General features: G+C 40.4%; 1 pseudogene; it reads left to right on the forward strand.

Annotated features, from left to right (window-relative positions):
- The first annotated feature begins 20,209 nt into the window (after positions 1-20,209).
- Positions 20,210-24,142, forward strand: LOC129656429 (endogenous retrovirus group PABLB member 1 Env polyprotein-like; annotated as a pseudogene).
- The last annotated feature ends 1,615 nt before the right edge of the window (positions 24,143-25,757 follow it).

Here is a 25,757-nt window from a genome sequence, read left to right on the forward strand (position 1 = left end):
TTTGGTATTGTGATCTTTTGAGAAATAAATAATAATTCTGACTGAATGGTGACAAGGTAAATAATCTGGGGGAGCAAGTTCATCAGAGAACAGCTGAGCCTCTAGTTAGTAGAAGCAATAAAGAACCATGGTACCTACACCAACACCAACACTGCTAAAAGTGCTTTGTTTCTTTTGTAGGGCATATGTTTTGTTGTTTCCTTAATCTCTTGATTTTCTGAAACTCATAGTTAATGGTGGACTAATAATTTTATACAATGTTATCTTGCTTCCCAAACCATGCAGTTGGTTAGGGGATGGGCACAAGACCACACTGAACTGAAGAGCCTATTCACTAGGATTCTGAAATTGGGAAATAAAGAATATTTCTCTTGAAGTAAATGCCCAGAGCTGTTAAAAGTTAAGTGCTAGCCTTTAGTCTAAAAAGGCTGAAGAGAGCACTATGAAGGAAAGGGAGAAGAATGCGAGAAATACATGAAGTACTGAGGCACATGCTAGAGAATAGATGGTGTTTGTCACCTCAGTGTCTACTGCAATAGAATTAAGTAGACAGGCAACATTTACATGCATGAACTATATAATTTAGACAATATATTTACAACTTCAAGTGCACAACTTTTGGTATATATCAGCACAATCTCTTCCTCTGTCTTTCCCTTAAAAAAACTTCTCCCATGCAGAACCCATTCCATATGCTTTAGGTATGGTTGACACTGACCCTCCACTACCACCCAAAAGGGAAAGCACATGATCCAGGTACTTAATCTTAATGAGAAGATTTCATACATGTGCAAAAAGTCATTTTGATTCAAGGATGGTTCCAGATTCAGGATTGTTTCAGGACATAAACTGAGCCATGCAGAATCAAGGTGTTTACTGAGATTTGATATAGGGATAGAGAACCATATGGATACTGTTATAAAGCTACAAGAATTAATCTTTACCTACATGTAGATCTAGTTTGGAAATAAATTAATACAGTGTGAAATTTGAAAAATAATTGATCACTCACCTAGAGCCAGACATCCTGGAATGTGAAGTCAAGTGGGCCTTAGAAAGCATCACTACGAACAAAGCTAGTGGAGGTGATGGAATTCCAGTGGAGCCATTTCAAATCCTGAAAGATGATGCTGTGAAAGTGCTTACTCAATATGCCAGCAAATTTGGAAAACTCAGCAGTGGTCACAGGACTGGAAAAGGTCAGTTTTCATTCCAATCCCAAAGAAAGGCAATGCCAAAGAATGCTCAAACTACCACACAATTGCACTCATCTCATATGCTAGTAAAGTAATGCTCAAAATTCTCCAAGCCAGGCTTCAGCAATACATGAACCATGAACCTCCAGATGTTCAAGCTGGTTTTAGAAAAGGCAGAGGAACCAGAGATCAAATTGCCAACATCTGCTGGATCATGGAAAAAGCAAGAGAGTTCCAGAAAAACATCTATTTCTGCTTTATTGACTATGCCAAAGTCTTTGACTGTGTGGATCACATTAAACTGTGGAAAATTCTGAAAGAGATGAGAATACCAGTCCACCTGACCTTCCTCTTGAGCCACCTATATGCAGGTCAGGAAGCAACAGTTAAAACTGGACATGGAATAACAGACTGGTTCCAAATAGGAAAAGGAGTACGCCAAGGCTGTGTATTGTCACCCTGCTTATTTAACTTCTATGCAGAGTACATCATGAGAAACGCTGGGCTGGAAGAAGTACAAGCTGGAATCAAGATTGCCGGGAGAAATATCAAAACCTCAGATATGCAGATGACACCACCCTTATGGCAGAAAGTGAAGAGGAACTAAAAAGCCTCTTGAGGAAAGTGAAAGAGGAGAGTGAAAAAGTTGGCTTAAAGCTCAGTATTCCGAAAACGAAGATCATGACATCTGGTCCCATCACTTTATGGGAAATAGATGGGGAAACAGTGGCAGACTTTATTTTGGGGGGCTCCAGAATCACTGCAGATGGTGACTGCAGCCATGAAATTAAAAGACACTTACTCCTTGGAAGGAGGGCTATGACCAACCTAGATAGCATATTGAAAAGCAGAGACATTACTTTGCCAACAAAAGTCCATCTAGTCAAGGCTATGGTTTTTCCTGTGGTCATGTATGGATGTGAGAGTTGGACTGTGAAGAAAGCTGAGCACCAAAGAATTGATACTTTTGAACTGTGGTGTTGGAGAAGACTCTTGAGAGTCCCTTGGACTGCAAGGAGATCCAACCAGTCCATCCTAAAGGAGATCAGTCCTGGGTGTTCCTTGGAAGAAATGATGCTAAAGCTGAAACTCCAGTACTTTGGCCACCTCATGCGAAGAGTTGGCTCATTGGAAAAGACCTGATGCTGGGAGGGATTAGGGCCAGGAAGAGAAGGGGACGACAGAGGATGAGACGGTTGGATGGCATCACCAACTCGATGGACATGAGTTTGAGTGAACTCCAGGGGTTGGTGATGGACAGGGAGGCCTGGCGTGCTGCAATTCATGGGGTCGCAAAGAGTTGGACATGACTGAGCAACTGAACTGAACTGAAGTTTGACAAAATGATGGAGAAAGAAACTTCTTCATTTAAATCTCTGAATGTAACTGTTTCTAAATTTGTATTTGTTATATAGCATGAATCAACAGGTTTTCTCTTAAATTAGTTTGAGTTGAGTCTCTATTGTATGCAATAAACAAGATTTTATTATACAAAAATTATTTTAAGAAACATGGAAGAATCTATACAGGTGTTTGTTTTTTAATAATTGTTTGCCTTCGACCCTAAAAAGTCTCCAGATAGAATTTTCAAAGTATTCAGCATGCTGAAGTATGTTGTAAAATGTTTTATCCATTGCTATCAGGAGGAAAATACTGGTTCAATGTATTTCAAACATTGACTCTGCCTTCTCACATTGCCACTCCAAATGACACGTCTATATAAAAGAAATAAACTTGCAATGAAATTGAACTTTAGAGCAAATATTATCCCACTCTACCAAACAGATCCTTTTATAAAGAAATTATAAAGCCATCATGGTGAATTCAAAATGCCAACTTCTCTATGAAGAGTTATTAATTAACCTATGAGTCAAGAACATTCATTTGTTCAGTGTCTATTAATATCTTCCATGTATTGTATGATACTCTGAAGATATAAAGGAGAAACACAAGTCCTGGACCCAGGGCACTTACAGTAAAATAAGAAAAGTATAAAAATAAAAGAACAATTGCAATACAGTATAATATAAACTATAATGGATGTCTACAGAGGCTGCTTCAGAGCAAAGTGTTTCACCATCATGCAGTGCAGTGTGTGTGTGTGTGTGTGTGTGTGAGAGAGAGAGAGAGACAAACAATGAGCCAGTCTTTCCATGTATCATTTTCTCCATAGTTGCAAATAGCTGTACATTTCCATAAATTTTATTCATTCTTGATCACCAAATGGTAGAATATTCCCTGCTAAGTTGCTTCAGTTGTGTCTGACACTTTGCAACCCTATGGACTGTAGCCCTCCAGGCTCTTCTATCCATGGGGATTCTCCAGGCAAGAATACTGGAGTGGATTGCCATGCCCTTCTCCCAGAAACTAGAAGTCCAAAAATAACCAGAGAACATATGTTCTAAACCTTGTTATTCACTAGGTTCTTTTTATTGTCTAAGTTAAAATTAATAGGCTGAGAGTCAGTAGATTTGTTTTAGGATTTTAAATGTATTAGAACTAAGATTTAAATATTGAGTGATTATTTCTGTAGAAAGTTAGAGTCATAGTTACCATTATTACCACATACTAAAAGATAGTTTTATTTTTAGAAGGAAAAATTTAAAATCCATAAAATCAACATTTTAAGAAAACAATTTTCAAGCACTGTTTTACCTTCAAGTAAGTAATAAAAAAGTATTAAACAATTCCCATGGACTTCCCAGGTGGCAAAATGGTAAAGAACTCATCTCCCAATGCAAGAGATGCAGGTTCAATAGCTGCATCAGGAAGATCCCTGGAAAAGGAATGGCAACATACTCCAGTATTCTTGCCAGGAAATGTCATGGACAGAGGAGACTGGCAGGCTACAGTCCATGGCTTGCAAGAGTCAAACGTGACTTAGCAACTAAGCAACAACAGTGGGAATTAAATAGCAATTAGCACATGATGAACAAAGGGTATTTGTTGAGACCTGAGCCCTACTGGAGAGCCTGTGGATTTTCTGAGTAGTGATGTGGCCTAATGTTCTGATTTCAGGGAAATCAGAGGAGCATTCCGAAGGTTAGGACCATCTGACCACTGTGTCACAGGCAGTTTCTCCTTCTTTAAAGAAAGGTGAAAGTTCTTTTCATAAAGCATGAATGATAGCAAGCATCAGTAAGTGGAGCGTGATGCTCCTTGGCCTCAGGCCAAGAAAAAAGAAATTGTCCCTTCAAGATGAAGTGGCAGGGAAATTTATACCCCAGAATGTGCCATCTATTTGATTTCTTCATCTAGCAATTCTGCTTTAGCAAATTATGATGTTGGAATATGTCCTCCTTGCTAATAGAGTATCAGTGTGCAGAATGTTTAAAACCTGTGAATATGCTGTCTGGGGTACATCTCACTGCACCTGTCAGAAAGCTCCATCTGTTTCATGCCACCGCAGGCAGTGACCAGTTCCTCTAAGCTCCCCACACACCAGTTTCTTCTTGCCTGCCTTACAGCATTTCTCCTTCCCTCACTCACCTAGTTAATTTCATGTGGCTCTGATGAGTCCTCCCCCCTGTTTTCATCTGACCATGAAGCTTCTCTACTTGCTATCCTAAAATTATCTTTTTAAAAATCCCATTCAATTCAGAATAGCCTCATTAAAGAATTTAAGACAATTTTCTAAAGGTATTTTACAGAAAGAAATAGGAAGGAATATGAATATTAGCTTTAACAGGCAATGCTTTTAATTCTCCTATTGCATGCTTCACTAGCACATAGAGCCCCCAAAAGCTATAAGCAAAAACATAAATTGTATATATAACAAAATTCTAACATAAGATAGCATGAAAGCAGACACTAGCCTATCTCTCAGAAGCTATGTAAAGTGGTTGAACTGCCTATAAATATAATGCTAGAATTATAACCATGAGCAGTTGTCATGGTCTAGAGATAAGAAGTACAGAGTTCTATTTTTTGGCTTTGCCTCTGACAGATCACACACAGTCAATTAACCTCTGTGAAACATTACTTGGTACCTTTCTATTTCACAGTACTGTTTTGAACATTTGAATGAATATGTATTAGTAAAGCTTTGTTTATTAGGTGGTTACAATCTAAAAAATGGAGAATAGAAAATGTAACAATACATGCCCAGGTGTGATAATCGAATATACGGCATTGTTGGTAGCTTTTAAATGGTATTTTTTTTATTGCAAAAACTCTTTTAGGTGTTGTGGTTATTTGGGGGGGGGTGGTTATTTTCATTAGAGCAATTCCTTTAGAAATGACTGTATTCCTATTAACATCACATTAAATACTAGAAATGTTCCGTTGCATTTGAATAAATATAGCAGGAAAATAAATTTTTACCTCAAAAGAACAAGCACTGATTTACCCCTATATTTAAATACACCTATTGATATCAATTACTTGGCAGGAAACATATGTTACATTTAAAACATGTTACATTTCTTACATGTGGAAATCTGAGCAGAGCTAACTTGAACCTTTCTTCTAGGTTAACTTTTATTCTTCAAAATTGTTAATGGTTTCTTTCAACATGTGCATTCAAGGTTACTGGATACAAAAGTGAGACTTTAGTATTATAGTTTCTTCAACACTAGAAGATGTAGGGGTTGGGGGAAATATGTTTATTTTAAAATACAAAACGTTAATTAAAGGTAGCCATAAAAGCTTTACTTAGAAATTTGCAGAACGGTTATTCAATGTTGCCATCTAGAGGCAAGCTTTAAAATAGCAGTGAAAGGGTAAGATTAAACATATTCTTGTTATGATTAAATATTCAGTCTACAATACAGATGCAAAATTATCTACTTAGACTTTATAGGGCATCTGACTTTTAAAAATTATTCACATGAATACCTAGAAACTTCAACTAAAGTATGCACATCTAATAGTCACCCACTATAGATATTTATGCTCTAAATAACTGAGAAGACATGCTCAGTTGCTAAGTCGAGTCCGACTCTTTTCGACCCCATGGACAGTCGTCCACCAGGCTCAGACTTTGTCCATGGGATTTCCTAGGCAAGAATACTGGAGTGGGTTGCCATTTCCTTCTCCATTTAAGACATCAGTTCAGTTCAGTTCAGTTCAGTGCATTTCAGTCGCTCAGTCGTGTCCGACTCTTTGCGACCCCATGAACTGCAGCACGCCAGGCCTCCCTGTCCATCACCAACTCCCGGAGTTCACTCAGACTCATGTCCATTGAATCAGTGATGCCATCCAGCCATCTCATCCTCTGTTGTCCCCTTCTCCTCCTGCCCCCAATCCCTCCCAGCATCAGGGTCTTTTCCAGTGAGTCAACTCTTCGCATGAGGTGGCCAAAGTACTAGAGTTTCAGCTTTAGCATTATTCCTTCCAAAGAACACCCAGGACCGATCTCCTTTAGAATGGACTGGTTGGATCTCCTTGCAGTCCAAGGGACTCTCAAGAGTCTTCTCCAACACCACAGTTCAAAAGCATCAATTCTTTGGCACTCAGCTTTCTTCACAGTCCAACTCTCACATCCATACATGACCACAGGAAAAACCATAGCCTTGACTAGACAGACCTTTGTTGGCAAAGTAATGTCTCTGCTTTTGAATATGCTATCTAGGTTGGTCATAGCCCTCCTTCCAAGGAGTAAGTGTCTTTTAATTTCATGGCTGCAGTCACCATCTGCAGTGGTTTTGGAGCCCCCAAAAATAAAGTCTGACACTGTTTCCACTGTTTCCCCATCTATTCCCCATGAAGTGATGGGACCAGATGCCATGATCTTAGTTTTCTGAATGTTGAGCTTTAAGCCAACTTTTTCACTCTCCTCTTTCACTTTCATCAAGAGGCTTTTTCATATTAGCTGATTATTCAGAGAAAGCAATGGCACCCCACTCCAGTACTCTTGCCTGGAAAATCCCATGGACAGAGGAGCCTGGTGGGCTGCAGCCCATGGGGTCGCTAAGAGTCAGACACGACTGAACGACTTCACTTTCACTTTTCACTTTCATGCATTGGAGAAGCAAATGGCACCCCATTCCAGTGTTCTTGCCTGGAAAATCCCAGGAACGGGGGAGCCTGGTGGGCTCCTGTCTATGGGGCCACACAGAGTCGGACATGACTGATGCAACTTAGCAGCAGCAGCAGCAGCTGATTATTTTTGTGTCTATTAGGCACTATTCTAGGTGTTGAAGATACAAAGATGACAAAAACATATATATCAAGTACACTCAAGAAGTCCACATTCTAGACAATGGCATCAATGAACAAATGGTAAATTCCAATAGTGTGATAAAGGTTGTAATAGAAGTGACCAGACTCTTATAGAAGAACATGAGCCAAATATCACACTCCAGTGGATAAGACAGCATCAGTGAGGAACGTGTGATGGAAGTGACAGCTGAGCTTAGTCTGTTATTGTAATAACTTTGAAACAATTTAGATTTTCCCCTTTTGCTTCTTTCTATTAAAATAAAGGGAAAAAACAAATACCCAAAAAACAGCACAGTTATTACATCTACTGGTGTGTACATAAAATGGAGCTTATGTTCTCTGAAATAAGCTATTTCACAGCTTATGTCGATATTTTCTTACCTCAAACTTCCTTTCAGTAGCCTTTAACAAATTTCCTATAGAGTTTTCTTCATGGAGCAATCCTGGGGAAAAATACGTTGTCACTTCTCCTGCTCATATTCTAGGTTTGGGCAATACGATCGAATTAAAGATACTGGGTTGATTGGCAGAAGATGTCTTTCTCAGCTGCTTCACAAACAGCAAAGGAAAATCCTCCTAAAATGCAGTATGGTGTCTATATCCATCTCCATCATGAGCAAAATTTTGTCCTAATAAAAATTAGTACAAAATTCTCATTTCTATTACCCTGAAGTGAAAGTTGCTCAATTGTGTCCAACTCTTTGCAACCCCATGGACTATACAGTTGGTGAAATTCTCTAGGCCAGAATACTGGAGTGGGTAGCCTTTCTCTTCTCCAGGAGATCTTCCCAATCCAGGGATTGAACCCAGGTCTCCCGCATTGCAGGCAGATTCTTTACCAGCTGAGCCACAAGGGAAGACCACTATTACCCTAGTTTCCACATAAATAACCTCTGGGACAGTTCCTAACTAAAACGTATTACTATTGTTATACTTATGTGTATATGAGATGTTATCTCTAAAGCAGTAAAATATTGTGGCGTATGAGCTGGTTATATGTGTTCTGCCTAAAAATTTTGCTATCTCTCCATTACCGAAGGAAGATTTTGATTTGCTCTTAACTATAATAATTTTTAAATAAAAATTACTATTATCATTACCACTATTGGAAATAGAATTATTTCAGTCAGAGAAAATGAAAATAGAATCACTGATTGAAGAAACTATACAGGTACAGGTAGATAAGTATTTAAAATCACCATAGAAAACAAACAGCTCAAATCAAAACAATTTGCACTCAAATTTGAATTTGATAGAGAACAAAAAGAAAACAAGGTGATGAATTATTATTTTATTTTTGTAGAATAAGAGGAAAAAATCCAAATCAAAATAAAATAGTTCATAATATTTCCTGATAAAATGTCATCCAGGTGTGTTAATTGGAGTACAAGAGTCAAGAGTTGGTTATTTTTTTAATGTTACTTACCAAACTTCTGTTCAAGTTGGAACAGTAATTATAGACTTAACTGTATGTCAGCAAGCAATGTTCGTCTTGGGGCAGCACCTCCAAATGAGTGTGAATGGGGTGGCTTTTTTATCCCAGACTTTTCTTTTCTTCCATGTGACTGGATTGTTCTTTCCAGAAACATTCACTGTGGAGATAGGTTGCACTTCAGTTTTATACAATAGATTGTGTAAACAATTTAACCTTAAAAGTCAGTTCATACTGAACCAGAAATTTTTAAAAAATCTTCACAATAATATCTTTTTTTTTTTTTGAGTGACTGTTCTTTTTTTTTTTAATTTTATTTTATTTTTAAACTTTACATAATTGTATTAGTTTTGCCAAATATCAAAATGAATCCGCCACAGGTATACATGTGTTCCCCATCCTGAACCCTCCTCCCTCCTCCCTCCCCATACCATCCCTCTGGGTCGTCCCAGTGAGGAATCAAAGTTCTAAGATTGAACGGGTGATAGTATCTGATGGTTTTGAATGTTTTTAGTTCAGTAAAAATTTTAAAAGAGGAACTGATGAGGGGTTCCTTTATTTTTATGTTGCCAACACAAGATGAAAGATAGACACATACATATAGACAGAAAGATTGATAGACCAACCATGACTTTATATAATAAAAAAATTTTGACACCAGAAGTCAAAGATATGTTATCTTAAATTAAGGTTATTATACAATATTAGATAAATTGATTTTCATTTAATACTCACTACATTCCTTTTATTTTCTATTAATTTCATCACAGATTGGCAAAAACTTTATTACCGATAGGTTCTGGTCTGTGTCAGACCCATAATTATTTCAACTCTAATTCTTCCCTGGTAAGAGTTTATTCAACATTTCTGCTTAAATATCACTTGCGCTTATAACCGCTTCTATTTTTAATTCATGGAAGATGTTTAAGTTACAGCTTAAATTTATTGTAACTATTTCCCATGTTTGCTATGCAGAAGATTTAGTTTAAGTATCAGTTGAAAGCTGAACTGTCTAAATTTAAAATCCTCAAACTTCAGTTTATCCATTTGAAAAATGTTGTTTCTCATTCAGTGAGAAACAAGATTATGCAGATATGGACATAGAGTAAAATAACATAATTTCAAGATTATGATGTATCCTCAAGGAAGACAAATGACATATCCTCAAGATTACAGTTTAATAAGGAAGACAACAATATATCTTAGAGCTTTATATAGGTAAGTGTAATAACATTTAAGAAGTAGTTTGTGTGTGGGGGGGATAGGTGTATGCATGCACTTAGTCACTTAGACATGTCCTCCTTTGTGACCCCCTGGACTGTCACCTGCTAGGCTCCTCTGTCCATGGGATCCTGCCAAGAATACTGGAGTGGGTTGCCATTTCCTACTGACCCAGGGATCAAATCTGTGTCCCTTGTATCTTCTGCATTGGCAAGTGGGTTCTTTACCACTGTGCCACCTGGGAAGCTCTAAGAAACAGCTTGAATATTAATTCTGATTCAAAATTATATAATTAATATTGCACAAAACAAACATAACAATATGGACAACAACTTAAGACACTTGGAATAGTCTTACAAAGTTTTGTTACCAGTTAAAGCCAAAGCATAAACACCTTTCATGCTCCTTCCTTCTGCCCTTGTTTCTGCCTTGGATGCAGGAACAATTCTCCTTAGATTCCAAGGCCATCCCCTTCCTGCCCTATATTTACCATGCTTCTGAAGTGTCTTATGCACACAAAGTCACCACTTCTGCTCTTGGGCTTTCAGAGTTGCTGACAGCATTTCCTGATACTCACAAAGCTCCTGTTCCTACATCAGCTCACCAGAGCCCACTATGTTCTCACTCCTCTTGAAAGTCAGTTAGTTGGGCCTCAAAATCCTGACTTCTACTTAGCCAAAGTCTTCAGAAATTCAACAAAGTGGCTCATTTCAATATTTATATATATTATGTAGTTATTACATTCTATGTAATTTAATACAATCACAATATATTATATTGTACAATTACAATTGTAAATACAATCGTATTTATAATTAAATACATTAAATATATTGTATTAATGTATTAATTAAATATATGGTATTTACAATGTAAATACAATTACATTATATTCTACAAGGCATATTTGAGCTGTTTAAAAATAAAAATAAATAAATGTACCAGCCCCCTGGGTCAGGAAGATCCCCTGGAAAAGGAAATGGCAACCCACTCCAATATTTTTGCCTGTGAAATCCCATGGACAGAGGAGTCTGGCAGGTTACAGTCCATGGGTTGCAAAAAGAGTTGGATGTAACTTAGTGACTAAACAACAACAGTTAGTAGCATACCTCCTTAATTCAACAAGATTGAGCTGATTATAAGTTGATTTGAAGCACTTCCTTGGACCCAATTGCCCTCCTTTCAGAATGAATCCTTCTTAAGTACTAATCTGACTTCTTGTTCAAGTAGTTGTTTTGTAGTTATACCTTGCACATCCTCCAGGATAGTAAGAGACTGGATAAACACAGCTTAGGCTACAGAAAAGAACCCTGATTATTTTAACAGAGTGCAGTTATACCCATAACCAAGTGATTTTCCCAAAGAAAATCATTAATTCAGCAAATATTTACTTGTAAGTTTTATGTATGAAAAGCATTGCATGAGTCTTTATAATTCAGTGTTTCTTCATATATTAGCAAGTGAACAAATTACCATAAAGCTAAGAATTAATTGGAGACAACTGCATCTAAGCATTAGAGCCAGAGGGACCTCAGGGACTATGTAGTCTTTATTCTGCAGGTAAGAAAACTGAAACACTGAATGGTTTAATGATTCAGAGAGCTGCACCCTTATTGGGGATTAATGAAGTGTCCTGGGGGATTTCTTGTCTAGTCAACCCAAATTGAGAGCCAATGGAGTAATTTGGGGAATTTCTACATTAAACTAGAAAATCAATTGCCTATGGTATATTAGCTAGCATCTTGAGTAAAATATAATCCTTATGTTCAAGTGAGTTATCAAATCAATTTTGAGCCCACACCAGACTCCTTGGCCTCTAAGCTGCTGCAGTCAGTACTATAATAGCATAACTTCTGTATTAGTCAGAATGCAAATGACCATTTGAAAATTACTCATCCTTAATGAAAATGGCAAAATGTTGAAAGTTATTCTATATGTTACACATGCACAGAATTTTATTGCAATTTTGTCTAACTGAAGCTTTAGGTAAGGCTATTTCTTCTTCATTTCTTTTGCAATAAGCTTCACACTAAATAATACTCATGTATCATTTTCAGGTCACCTTCTGGTACTTGGTATGTTGCTGGGTGACCATAGAGTCAAAGTTATGGCACCATTCAGAGAGGTGCCTCAGTGCCACGAACAGTAGCTTCTTCATTAATATATGGACAAATGCATATCATCAGGTGAGGGTGTTGTACAGAATATACTGGCATTGAGAAGTGAATTTGAATTAGATAATCCCCAGCTCACTTGCAGCTTTGTTATAAGTTTCTCAGGGAATGCTATAGCATAAATCAATATTTTTAAGCCTAGAATGAATTTAAGCATGTATTCCTCATTAATGCTTCAATAAAATTTCTTTACTGATATATTGGATTGTTCTAGCACCTACCTCTTTTGTTTTATGCCATTATAATAAAAAATTTATATTATACCTATATAACCAATTATTTGCTATATATTTACACAGCATAAGTATACTCAATAGTAATGTAACTTTAAAGTATGTTTTAACACACACATACACACATCATATCCATACAGGGAGAACAAATTCTGATGAAGTCGGGTTAATAAATAAATGTGATAATGTTCAGGGAATAGAAATGTCCCAGAGAATGTTTTCTTTACTCTAGGCTACACTGGCATAGAATGAAAAGGCCTCCGTTTCTTTGTAAAACAAAATCACTAGCTTTAAATAAAGGCCATTCCACAATGATAAGTCCAATCCCTTGAGTGCTCTCCACAAAGTCAAGCCCTCAAGGCTGAGGGGTTGGTAGATTCCAAGTCAGCATCATGCAGAAGCTTAGTGATCTTTCATTCCACACACAAAAAACTTTCGCCTGGTTTCCTAACTCCATGGTTTTCAGAAGTGAATGCTTGAGTCCCTTCTTTGTGTCTTAGCTGCAACCAGAATCATTATTTGCCCCTCAAATACAGCTTTTAGACTGATTGGAAAGATAGTAAGAAATACTCTAGATATTTTCATTGTAATAGCTAAGAACCAGTTGGCAAGTGCCCTTTTAGCTACAATTTTGGTCATACAAATTATTTCATTCCTTGATGTCTTATAAGTAAATGTGACATTCCCTGTTTAAATAAAAATTCTACATGATTAAAAATAAATAAATAAATAAATTGCTTTTTGCTGTACCGAAAATTTTGAGATGTTTCCTCTTAAAGAACCTCTACAGAAAAAATGAAGTATCATATTTCAGTTTATGAAGCACAAAACAATCACTCAATAAATGTTAGTGAATTAACTAATTATCATGTACATATTGTCAAGCTAGGCTCTCAGCAGAATAGAATGCCATTTAGGAGACATGGGCAAAAGAAAATAGAATTTATATTACAAAACAAAATAAGTACATAAAGTAGTGGTATTTGCTCAGTGAAAGAAAATAGATAAAGTAGTTTGAAAGATTGAACAGCATGAAGGATTTGAGTTGTACTTTCCATAAAAGAGGACTATCACTAAAGAAGGAAATAGAGGTGAAAAACTAGAAGGGCTTTTTGATGGTCAGAGAACATCTTAGGTAGATAATATGACACCATTAAAAGATTTTCAATGAAAATTTGAGATGTGATCAGAGTTTTGTTTTAGGAAGATCATTTTCTCAGTGGTATGCAGAGAGGAGTAGACAAAAGAAAAATTAGAAATGCATTTTAGAAACCCTTGCAGCATTCCAGTTCTCCAGAAACTAGGGCCTAAACCAGAGACAGTGTAATCAGAAATGGGGATGAGCTGAAGACACCCAGAGTTTTTGGTTAATGACGTTGTGGGAAATCAGTGAAAATTGAAAATGACATTTTAAGTCTGGCTAATTTAGAAAAAAAGAAGAAGAAACTCTATGAAAAGCAATGTAAAATAGTTAATACAGTTGTAAACTCTGGAATAAAAAGATTTGAGTTTGAATTGCGGCTTTACTGCTGGTCAACTTTGTGATCTCATGGAACTTACATGAGATTTCTGTGCTTCAATTTCCCCATCTGTAAAAGAGGACTAATCAAGCACCTACTATAAAGGGATGGTATGAACACAAAATAAGACTACATATGCAAATAATATTGCTTTTCACATAATAAGTATTAAACACTATTATTAGCAATGTTATAATGTTTCAAACAAATTAAACTAATTTTATATATGTTGACTTTGGAGTAACATATTAATATCAAATAAGCAATTAGAATTGTGGCATTGGACCTCTGGAGGGAAGCAGACAGGAGATGTAGAATAGTGTTATCTGAGCCTATAAACATTTGAATCTTAGAATTAACTAGAGAAAAATTATAGGAGTCTCACTTTCTAGTCTCTGAGGTCAAACTTGGACCCATTACGTGAGTCTGTGGTACCTTGCAATGCATATAAATGTGGGTTTCACCAGGTCACAGTTGATTTGGTGTCTAACCCAAGCTTCATCAATCAGTTTAAAATTTTTTTTTTTATTATTTTTGTCTGTGCTTGGTCTTCTTTGCTGCATGTGGGCTTTCTGTAGTTAGGATGCGCAGGATCTGTGCTTTAGTTGTAGTGCGCGTGCTTCTCACTGCAGTGGCTTCTCTTGTTATGGAGCATGACACTCTAGGCATGTGGGCTTCAGTAGTTGTGGCACGTGGGCTCTGTAGTTGCCGCTTCCAGGCTCTAGAACACAGGCTCAATAGTTGTAGCGCACAGGCTTAATTGCTCCACGACATGTGGAATCTTTCCAGACCATGGATCAAACTTGTGCCTCTTGCATTGGCATGTGTATTCTTGACCACTGAACCACCAGGGAAGTCCCATCAATCAGAGTTTTAAAACAAAATGTTTAAATTGGTTTGAGATGGGAGAAGTCTTTGAAAATTATTGTCAGCTGTATAGGAGTTCAACTAATGAAAGAAAAGTATATGAATTTTCAAAAGTGGAAGAATATTGTAATCTGAGAGCTATAAATCTTTAAGCTTACTGTTGATCCTCAGGAAGTTTTACAAAATATATTTAAATAGAGTAATATTGAGTCTATAAACAAGGCGATCATTAGAAGCCTGTATGGGTTTACTAAGAAAAAATACCTTAAACATAATTAGAGACTTTTAGTGACACTGTCCAGGGAGTTTACAAAGATTTCATAAGTTTGAAGGTTTGAAACCATCCACTAGAATCTACAAGATGTAGTCATGTAAGACTTTAGTATAAAGGCAGGTAACAGTGCAACAAGAAAAAGATAGTGCAGATAAGCACCAGGGCTCTAAAAGAATCCCATGTGCAAGCTCCAAGTGATTCTTACTAACAAACCTCTCCAGAGTGATCCTTCAAGATGTGTGCAGTGCTGGGACGACCCAGAGGGATGGAATGGGGAGGGAGGAGGGAGGAGGGTTCAGGATTGGGAACACATGTATACCTGTGGCAGATTCATTTTGATATTTGGCAAAACTAATACAATTATGTAAAGTTTAAAAATAAAATAAAATTAAAAAAATAATAATAAAAAGAGATTTAATTCTGAAAGCAAAAAAAAAAAAAAGATGTGTGCAGTGAATCTCGACCTCAGGAGATCTGATTTCATCAGGAGATAAAATTCTTTTTTTTTTTTTTAAATTTTATTTTATTTTTAAACTTTACATAATTGTATTAGTTTTGCCAAATATCAAAATGAATCCGCCTCAGGTATACATGTGTTCCCCACCCTGAAGATAAAATTCTTGTCAGAAACCTCTACGCCTCTCTGGTCACATAGCCAAGTGAGGTTGGCTAACTAGTTGTACCAAGGGAAAACAGTTAACAAATTGGTTCTAGAAGTTATCAAAATACAATAGTTTCAGATTTTAAATCTCAATGCCCCATTGAAGGAGGAAACAGAAGAGGCTCATCTTGAACGCAGGACTCCACCTTGGGCCAGACCATGGACTTTGAGCTATATGCCCAGTATCTATGGAAACGACAAACCAACTGGAAAACCAGACACCCCCTCCCCCTCCATGGAAGAGCCCCAGGGTTCATACCTAAACTCTCAAATGGCTAAAAAAAATACCCTAATTATCTGTGTAACCGAATAGAATAATAAATTCTATTAAGCTAATTGGGGTATGACCAGAGGCCTATTGATAATTGTCCACTATTAACTACCTAGGCTTACGACATATGAATCACAGGTTAACTTTGATTGTATCTTTCTTTTCCTTTGTTCAGACTAGTTTCAGAGAATTTGGGGAGGTGGGTTTGAGCAGTTAGGGTATATATACTTAGGGTATATAAGGTTTTCACAAAAACTGGTCAGGGTCCTTGACTAAGAAGAGACTCTGCTTTGGGCCTGCTGGTGTAATAAACTGCACTCCACTCTCTGCATTGTCCTTCTGAGTGAGTTTGTTTCCAGGAACGCGTGGCTACAACATTTGGTGCCTTGGCCGGGAAACTCCTCACTTTGAGGAGACAAGTCCCATTTGGGACTACTCCGAGGACTTGTAACTTGAATCTTCTACAGGGGGGAAGGCGCCTTGCCCTTCTGGAAGGATTCTGCTTTTCAACACCTGGACCTTTCACGTTAGCAGGTAGTGGATGGCAGCAGGGGATCTGAGCGCTCAGGTGAGGAGTAACCCACCTGTCAGGGTGGAAGAGGGGGCCTGATCACCCCCCTGGGAGGGACTAGAAGGGGCACAGACACACAGGAACCTGGAATAGGCAGGTGACAGTGATTGCTTGGTATACAGATTGATGAGCGTGTTAGGGCTTAGGAAGGAAATTCGTGAAGGTCATTTAAGAAGTGGTGTCCATGCAGTCTTGGGGAAAATTATTACCAAGCAATCACCAGGGGATTTTTAGGAGAAGTAACTTGGTCTTTGTGTGCTCGTATTCTGCCTTCCACAGGAGGTGTCCCATCTGCTGTGAAATTCTTGACCCTTTCGGAATTATCAGGCTAGAAGGAGGAGGATACATAAGTGAGTATGAACTGACTTTTCTGGAGATGGCCTGGGACATGGGATATTTAACCCATCTGTGTTTTCATCCAGACCTGATCAAGCCCACCAAAGCAGAACAGACTTTAAAACTTAAGGGAGAAACAGTCATGGACCATGTGGTGTTCTGGTTCCACCCTGTTGACTGGCAGGTGAAGACATGCTGATCCCCCTTTTCCCTCTGGGATCTGGCAGGTAAGGCTATTCTCACCCCAATTAGGGAGGAGGCAGAATGGCAATTTAAGTATTTCACTGAGCGGAAATATCAGAAGTACATAGGGTACTGAGAACTTCGTAGACAGAATGAAAAGGAAAAGTAGAAAAGGTCTGAGAAGGTAAGCACGATGGAGGGGAAATGAATCTAAGGCAACTGTATTAGAGTGCATGATTTAAAATTTAAAGAAGGAATTTAGAGGAGACTATAGGGAGAAATATCAATAACCTCAGATATGCAGTTGACATCACCCTTATGGCAGAAAGTGAAGAGGAACTAAAAAGCCTCTTGATAAAAGTGAAAGAGGAGAGTGAAAAAGTTGGCTTAAAGCTCAACATTCAGAAAACGAAGATCGTGGCATCCGGTCCCATCACTTCATGGGAAATAGATGGGGAAACAGTGGAAACAGTGTCAGACTTTATTTTGGGGGGCTCCAAAACCACTGCACATGGTGACTGCAGCCATGAAATTAAAAGACGCTTACTCTTTGGAAGGAAAGTTATGACCAACCTAGATAGCATATTGAAAAGCAGAGACATTACTTTGCCAACAAAGGTCTGTCTAGTCAAGGCTATGGTTTTTCCAGTGGTCATGTTTGGATGTGAGAGTTGGACTGTGAAGAAGGCTGAGCACCAAAGAATTGATGCTTTTGAACTGTGGTGTTGGAGAAGACTCTTGAGAGTCCCTTGGACTGCAAGGAGATCCAACCAGTCCATTCTAAAGGAGATCAGCCTTGGGATTTCTTTGGAAGGAATGATGCTAAAGCTGAAACTCCAGTACTTTGGCCACCTCATGCAAAGAGTTGACTCATTGGAAAAAACTCTGATGCTGGGAGGGATTGGGGGCCGGAGGAGAAGGGGACAACAGAGGATGAGATGGGTGGATGGCATCACTGACTCGATGCACGTGAGTCTGAGCGGACTCTGGGAGTTGATGATGGACAGGGAGGCCTGGTGTGCTGCGATTCATGGGGTTGCAAAGAGTCGGACACGACTGAGCGACTGAACTGAACTGATGGCATGAAGATGATGCCTAACTGCCTCCACATAGTCTCTGAGGTTGATTGGCCCTTATGGGAGTAGGATGGCCACCAGAGAATATCATGAACTTAAAAATAGTGGAAGCAGTCTATACACTAGTCACAGGAGAGCCAGGACACCTGGATCAATATCCATATATTGGCTCAGGGCTAGGGTTAGCTCAAGACCCTCCTACTTGGACAAGGTTCTGTATCCAGAAGGAAAGGGGAAAATATTAATGGCACAAAAATTGACTGATGATAAAAAAGGAAATTCTACAGGATTTGGACGGGGATGACCTGACCCCTCCCTCGTACTGGATAATGATGCGCCTGCCTCCCAGTGCTCCACCAGGACCGGAGGCTGCCTTAATGCCCAATCCAGGGCCAGGTGAAGTTCCTGTAGCAGCCGCTGCTCTTTCACCAGCTCTCCCGGAGATAGTAGAGCCGCCGTTTTGGCAGTCTCCGATCCCAGTAATGGAGACCTCTGGTCAACACCCCCTGAATTCCACCTCAGCAGAACCTCCTAGACTGTATCCACCTCTCCTGATCAGTATTGATGGGAAGGGGGAAGAAAACACAGGAATTAGACAAAGGCTGCGCTCCACCAAGGAACAGGGGGAAAGAACCCCACTACAGATGCCCCTCAGAAAGCTACAATAGCCTCCAGTTCAGGACGCATGGGGCACTGCCATCTGCCCCCTGTAGCCTATTATTACGTGCCATTTTCCTCTACGGATATATTAAACTGGCAGAGACACACTCCACTGTATTCAGGGGAGCCACAAGCCATGATTAGGCTAATGGAGACTATTTTTCAAACCCACCACCCTACATGGGATGACATAATCCAACTACGAGTCTCCCTTATCAGCACTGAGGAAAGACACAGGATGCTAACTGAGAACTAAAAATGGTTAAGAGAAATGGCACCTGAGAATACTGCAAACCTGCAGTGGTGGGCAGAGCTAGCCACCTCTGATTAGAGGCCCAACTGGGACTGTAACGCAGAGGAAGGGAGGATCCACCTGGAGGGATATCGGGTGGCTATTTTACAAGGTCTCAAGACGGGGGCCTGAAAACCTCTGAGTATGGCAAAACCTTCAGAAGTGATTCAAAGGGAAAGTGAATCGCCCTCTGAGTTCTATGAAAGACTGTGCGAGGCCTGTAGACTTTATACACCAGTAGATCCAGAGGCTGCTGGATCTTAGATGGTGATAAATTGAGCCTTTTGTCTCAAACCCCAAAAATGTCAGATGGGGGGACACCAAGTGACTCATGATTTTTATACACCCCTGAATGCCCAGTACCTTTGTGGGGAAGATACTTGCTGTCTAAATTGGGGGCACAAGTGACCTTTCCCCCCATGGAAAACCCACTCTTTGAATTGGCTCAACCACTTATTTACTTTTCCTATTGGTAACCCCTCAAGATGAATGGAGGTTGCACGGTCTCCCAGAAGGGAAACTGGAGGGACTAAACAGTCGAGAGAGAATTAACGCAACAGTTCCCTGAGGTCTGGGTGGAAGACAACCCCCGCCTGGGCTTGCAAAACAAGTCCCACTGGTAATAGAACTCAAACCCAGTACAATTACATCAGCACCCGCCTTGGGCCTGACAGACCTTGCTAAGCCGTTTACTCTTTACGTGACTGAAAAGGACAAGGTGGCTATGGGAGTGTTGTCCCAGACTATGGGGACACAGGACAGACCCGTGGCTTATCTCCTGAAACCTCTGGACAATGTTACCGCTGGACAATGCTGCCACTGGGTGGCTGGGATGCTTATGGGCAGTTGCTGCAGTTGCCTTACTGGTCCAGGAGAAAGCTGACTTTGGTCCAAGTTTGATCGTAAAAGTCCCACATGAGGTCAACACTCTCCCGAGAGGGGACCCTCATAAATGTCTGTCAACATCCCGGATTACTCAATACCAGGGACTGTTATGTGAGAACCCCCATGTTACTATTGAGCCTTGTCAGGCCCTGAATCCGGCTACTCTCCTTCCTGTGGGAGAAGGTGGGCCCTCACATGATTGCAAGGAAATATGCCAGCAGACCTGACTTGAGAGACCAGCCAATCCCAGACCCAGATTTGGTCCTGTACACCAATGGCACCAGCCTGGTGAAACAAGGACAACGACTGTCAGGATATGCAGTAGTCATGGAAGAAACCATCGTTGAGGCTAGCTCTCTGCCATCACACTGGTCCGCTCAACAGGCTGAACTATGCTCTAATCCAGGACCTCCAGCTGTCAAAAGGTAAGAAGACAAACATTTACACAGACTCCAGGTATGCTTTTGCCACACTACATGTACACAGGGCTCTGTATAAGGAGAGAGGCCTTTTGACAGCTAGCGAAAAAAGATATTAAAAATAAGGAAGAAATTAAGACCCTATTAGATGCTTCCTGGGAACCAGAAAGGGTTGCAGTCATACCCTGCCGAGGACGTCAAAAAGAAGATATCCCCCAGGTTCAGGGAACAAACTGGCAGATAAGACCACTAAACAAGCAGCTGAGGGCTTGGGGGTGACAAGGGAAGCCCCTATTAAAGCTCTTGTATTGGTAGAGCTGCCTGAGCTAACATTGGACTCTCCAAAATACACTGAAGCCCAAAACCAACTAGCCAAAGTGGAAGGGGCCATCAAGACTGAAAAGGGATGGTGGGAACTGCCAAGTGGCAAATTATTGGTACTGGAGGAGCTGCCACCCATTCTGGTAAGCCAAACACACCAAACGACCTATCTAGGCCATGATAAACTGGAAGAGCTAATTTGAAAACATTTCGTGGTTCCCCGCCTCTCTTCCCTATGCGGGACAAAATCTCAGAACTGCACTGCCTGCTCACAGGTCAATGCTGCCTCTCGGCACAGGCAGAAACCTCCGGGGATTCAGCTAAAAGGCACGTTGCCCTTTGAACACCTGGAAGTGGACTTCACTGAAATGAAACCTCACCAACACTACCATTACCTGCTGGTCATTGTATGTACATTCTTGGGATGGGTAGAAGCTTTTCCTACCTGGAACTGAAAGAGCATCAAAAGTAGCCTGGTGCCTGCTTAGGGAGATAGCTCCCAGATTTGGATTTCCTACCAGCATTGGATTGGACAATGGCCCAGCTTTCATAGCTGATTTAGTATAACAAGTAAGCAAAATTTTAAACATCAAGAGGAAATTACATACAGCATATAGGCCCCAGAGTTGTGAAACAGTGGAAGGAACCAACCTGACACTTACAGAGACACTCTCCAAGAGGATCCTAGAGACTGACTGCTCGTGGGTGGACTTGTTTCCGATGGCTCTGCTCAGACTCAGGATGACCCCACAATCCCATGGCTATTCTCCGTACAAAATTGTGTATGGGAGGCCCCATCCCATTATAAAACAGGTGTCAACAAATTTGCCTCAGGTAAGGGGAGATGAGATTTCACAGCAGATGAAACAGCTGAGTAAGGTAGTAAATCAGGTAACTAAGTTTGTACAAGAAAAGATGCTGTTCCCCCTTGGGGAACAGATTCACAAATTTGCGCCCGGAGATCAGGTGTGGGTCAAGGACTCGAAACACTATTCTTTGGCCCCACATTGGAAGGGTCCATATACTGTTGTTCCAACCACCCCTTTAACAGTAGTTAAAGTTGCAGGTGTCACTCCCTGGATCCACCACATGAGGATGAAGGGAACATACCACACAGACCCAGAAAACGCTGAGTGGACTGTGCAGAGGGACCCCACTGACCATTGAGAGACTAAGATCATCCTTAAGAAGAAGAAGGAAAAGAAGATCCCGGACCAGCCCCTTCAGGATGAAGCCACATAATTAACTCCTGCTGCTTGACCTCATCAACGTGATTTTGAATTTAACTTCCATTTCAACCCAATGTTTTCATCTCATGGGCACATTCCTATGCGGACTTCCACAACACCTCCAACTTCTGGGTATGTGGGGCTATGCCTCTGTCTGTGATGGATGGACTTCCTTGGTGGGTGTCACTGCTCTGCCAAGGAGATTTTAAACCACTCTTTTCTGGGATGACAAAAAGAGACTTTCCTTTCTCTTGTCAGTCATAATCTCTTCCTGCTCTCTTGGTGTAAGCCAGACCTACAGTCAATAGACTCAGGTCATGGCGTTGCATTTGATGTAAACACCAGTTTCATATTAGTAACAAAAACCTATGCTGCTGCTGCTGCTAAGTCGCTTCAGTCCTGTTCGATTCTGTGTGACCCCATAGATGCGCAGCCCACCAGGCTCCCCTATCCCTGGGATTCTCCAGGCAAGAACACTGGAATGGGTTGCCATTTCCTTCTCCAATGCATGAAAGTGAAAAGTGAAAGTGAAGTTGCTCAGTAAGTGTCCGACTCTTCATGACCCCATGGACTGCAGCCTACCAGGCTCCTCCCTGACCAACAAGGGGGACAGGCCTCTAGGTATGTTGAACAATTCTACCAAGTCTGGGATGAATATTTCTGGATGACCCCAGAAAAGGGACAATTAACTACTCCCACCACTCTATGCTGGGAACAAAAAGAGCAAAGGGTAGGGTTTGGTGACCTACATTAGACCCAAAAGAACTAAAATATATGGGGTACCTATCCCCCAAACAATGTAAATGAACATTCGAGGTCACATACCACCCCAACCAGTCCATCCATTGGCCAGGCTCTGATTGGAAATATAACCCTGGAATCTGCTGGATGGCGCCCAACAGAACCCAATGGCTTTGTGGGCCTAACCTTTGGCCTTGGTTACCAATCGTCTGTGTAGGCCACTGCACACTGGGATTCACTTTTTCCCATGGCAGCATAAAGCCTAACCTACAAGCCCTGGTAAATCTACCTTATTTACATGCTAGGTGGACAGGGTCTGTGTTTCAGTGGTATGAGTATAGTGCTGCCTTATTCGTACCTTCTATAGGGACAACAGATATCATGATTAAAGTAAAGGCCTTGACTAATTTCACAAAACAGGCCCTCCTAGATGGTGCTAAAGTTATCCAAGCCTTAAATGAAAACAAATCCAAATGAGAAAAGTGGTAATTCAAAATAGAATGGCTTTGGACATGCTCACAGCTGCTCAAGGCAGGACCTGTGCTATAATTAAGGCTGAATGTTGTGTATATATTCCTGATATATCTGTCAATGTATCAGCTGCTTTAGATGACATGAAAAACCAGGTAAAAACAATGTCAAATGAAAACATTACATTCCTTTCTGAACTTCGGTCCTACCTTGGGTGAAGGGTGATTGGTGGAAAACTATATTTATCATTATTCAGTTCAGTTCAGTTCAGTTGCTCAGTCATGTCTGACTCTTTGCGACCCCATGAATCACAGCACACCAGGCCTCCCTGTCTATCACCAACTCCCGGAGTTCACTCAAACTCATGTCCATGGAGTCGGTGATGTCACCCAGCTATCTCATCCTCTGTCGTCCCCTTCTCCTCTTGCTCCCAATCCCTCCCAGCATCAGGGTCTTTTCCAATGAGTCAACTCTTCGCATGAGGTGGCCAAGGTATTGGAGCTTCAGCTTCAGCATCAGTCCTTCCAATGAATATTCAGGACTGATTTCCTTTAGGATGGACTGCTTGGATGTCCTTGCAGTTCAAGGGACTCTGAAGAATCTTCTCCAACACCGCAGTTCAAAAGCATCAATTCTTTGGCACTCAGCTTTCTTCACAGTCCAACTCTCACATCCATACATGACCACTGGAAAAACCATAGCCTTGACTAGATGGACCTTTGTTGGTAAAGTAATGTCTCTGCTTTTGAATATGCTATCTAGGTTGGTCATAACTTTCCTTCCAAGGGTTACAGTTGCCTTAATAGTTCTGCTTTGTGGACCCTGCATTTTACAATGTATTATGAACTTTGTAACCCAAAGAAAGGTTGGTGTTGTTCTCCCAAACTGGTGGTCAGAGAGCCAGGGTCCAATATATCCCTATGAGAGATGCTCATACTATGAGTTAAGAGCATCAAGAGGTGGGGAATGAAGGAGGAAACAGAACAAGCTCCATCTTGAAAGTAGGACTCCAACTTGGGCTAGACTGTGGAGTTTGAGCTATATGCTCAGTATCTATGGAAACGACATACCAACTGGAAAACCAGACACCCCCTCCCCCTCCATGGAAGAACCCAGGCCTCATACCTAAACTCTCAGACGGCTAAAAGAATACCCTAATTATCTGTGTAACCAAATAGAATCATAAATTCTATTATGGTAATTGGGGTATGACCAGAGGCCTATTGATAATTGTTCACTCTTAACTACCTAGGCTTAAGGCATATGAATTATGAATCACAGATTTAAGGCATATGAATCACGGGTTAACTTTGATTGTATCTTTCTTTTCCTTTGTTCAGACTAGTTTCAGAGCACTTGGAGAGGTGGGTTTGAGCATGTACACTTAGGGTATATAAGGTTTTCACAAAAACTGGTCGGGGCCCTTGGCTAAGAGGAGACTCTGCCTTGGGCCTGCTGCTGCTGCTGCTGCTGCTTAGTCGCTTCAGTCGTGTCTGACTCTGTGCGACCCCATAGATGGCAGCCCACCAGGCTCCCCCGTCCCTGGGATTCTCCAGGCAAGAACACTGGAGTGGGTTGCCATTTCCTTCTCCAATCATGGAAGTGAAAAGTGAAAGTGAAATCGCTCAGTCGTGTCCGACTCCTAGCGACCCCATGGGATTTTCCAGCCAAGAGTACTGGCGTGGGTTGCCATTGCCTTCTCCCCTGCCTTGGGCCTACCAGTGTAATAAACTTTACTCCACTATCTGCATTGTGAGTGAGTTTGTTTCCCAGATTGCGTGGCTACAACACCATCACAAGTAAGAATTAAAGCCAAATATCCAGGCATCTACAAAGATAAGACTAGAGTTTTCCAGTCATCTGCAAATCAACTCTGTCCTACACACAGATAACAGAAGTTCATATATGTGAACTATTCTAATTTGAATGAGAAATTTTGTCTTGTATTATATGAACTGTTTAAAGCAAAATAGAAAAATAGATGACTGTATGATTAGGTTGATTTGTAGTTGGAGAAAGAACTTACTGACATAATTAAATGCCAGTTTTAATTTATATTTTCTTTAATGTAAGGTACATGGATCATATTTTTATATGTTTAAGTCGTATTTGTGTCTCTTCTTTGTGAAGTCTCTATAGCTTTTGCAAGGCTACATGAACTGTAACAGGCAGGAGAATAAAAGGGTAATTTATCCAGGCAGTGGGAAAGCCCAGAAGAAGGCAATGTTTGTATGATGCAAAAAGTAACAAATTGGTTTATATTTTAATAGCATTAAGGGGGTAAAAGAAGTAGTAGTGAGAAGTGAGGCTGGAGGGGATGATAAGAATCTTATCATTGTAAACCACAAATTGGCACTTGCCATGGGTGTTTGCCATCTACCCTGCTACTGCTGCTGCTGCTGCTAAGTCGCTTCAGTCGTGTCCGACCCTGTGCGACCCCATAGATGGCAGCCCACCAGGCTCCTCCGTCCCTGGGATTCTCCAGGCAAGAACACTGGAGTGGGTTGCCATTTCCTTCTCCAATGCATGAAAGTGAAAAGTGAAAGTGAAGTCACTCAGTCG

Source organism: Bubalus kerabau, chromosome 6 (genome assembly GCF_029407905.1).
Source record: "Bubalus kerabau isolate K-KA32 ecotype Philippines breed swamp buffalo chromosome 6, PCC_UOA_SB_1v2, whole genome shotgun sequence".
In the NCBI taxonomy this organism is placed as follows: domain Eukaryota; kingdom Metazoa; phylum Chordata; class Mammalia; order Artiodactyla; family Bovidae; genus Bubalus; species Bubalus kerabau.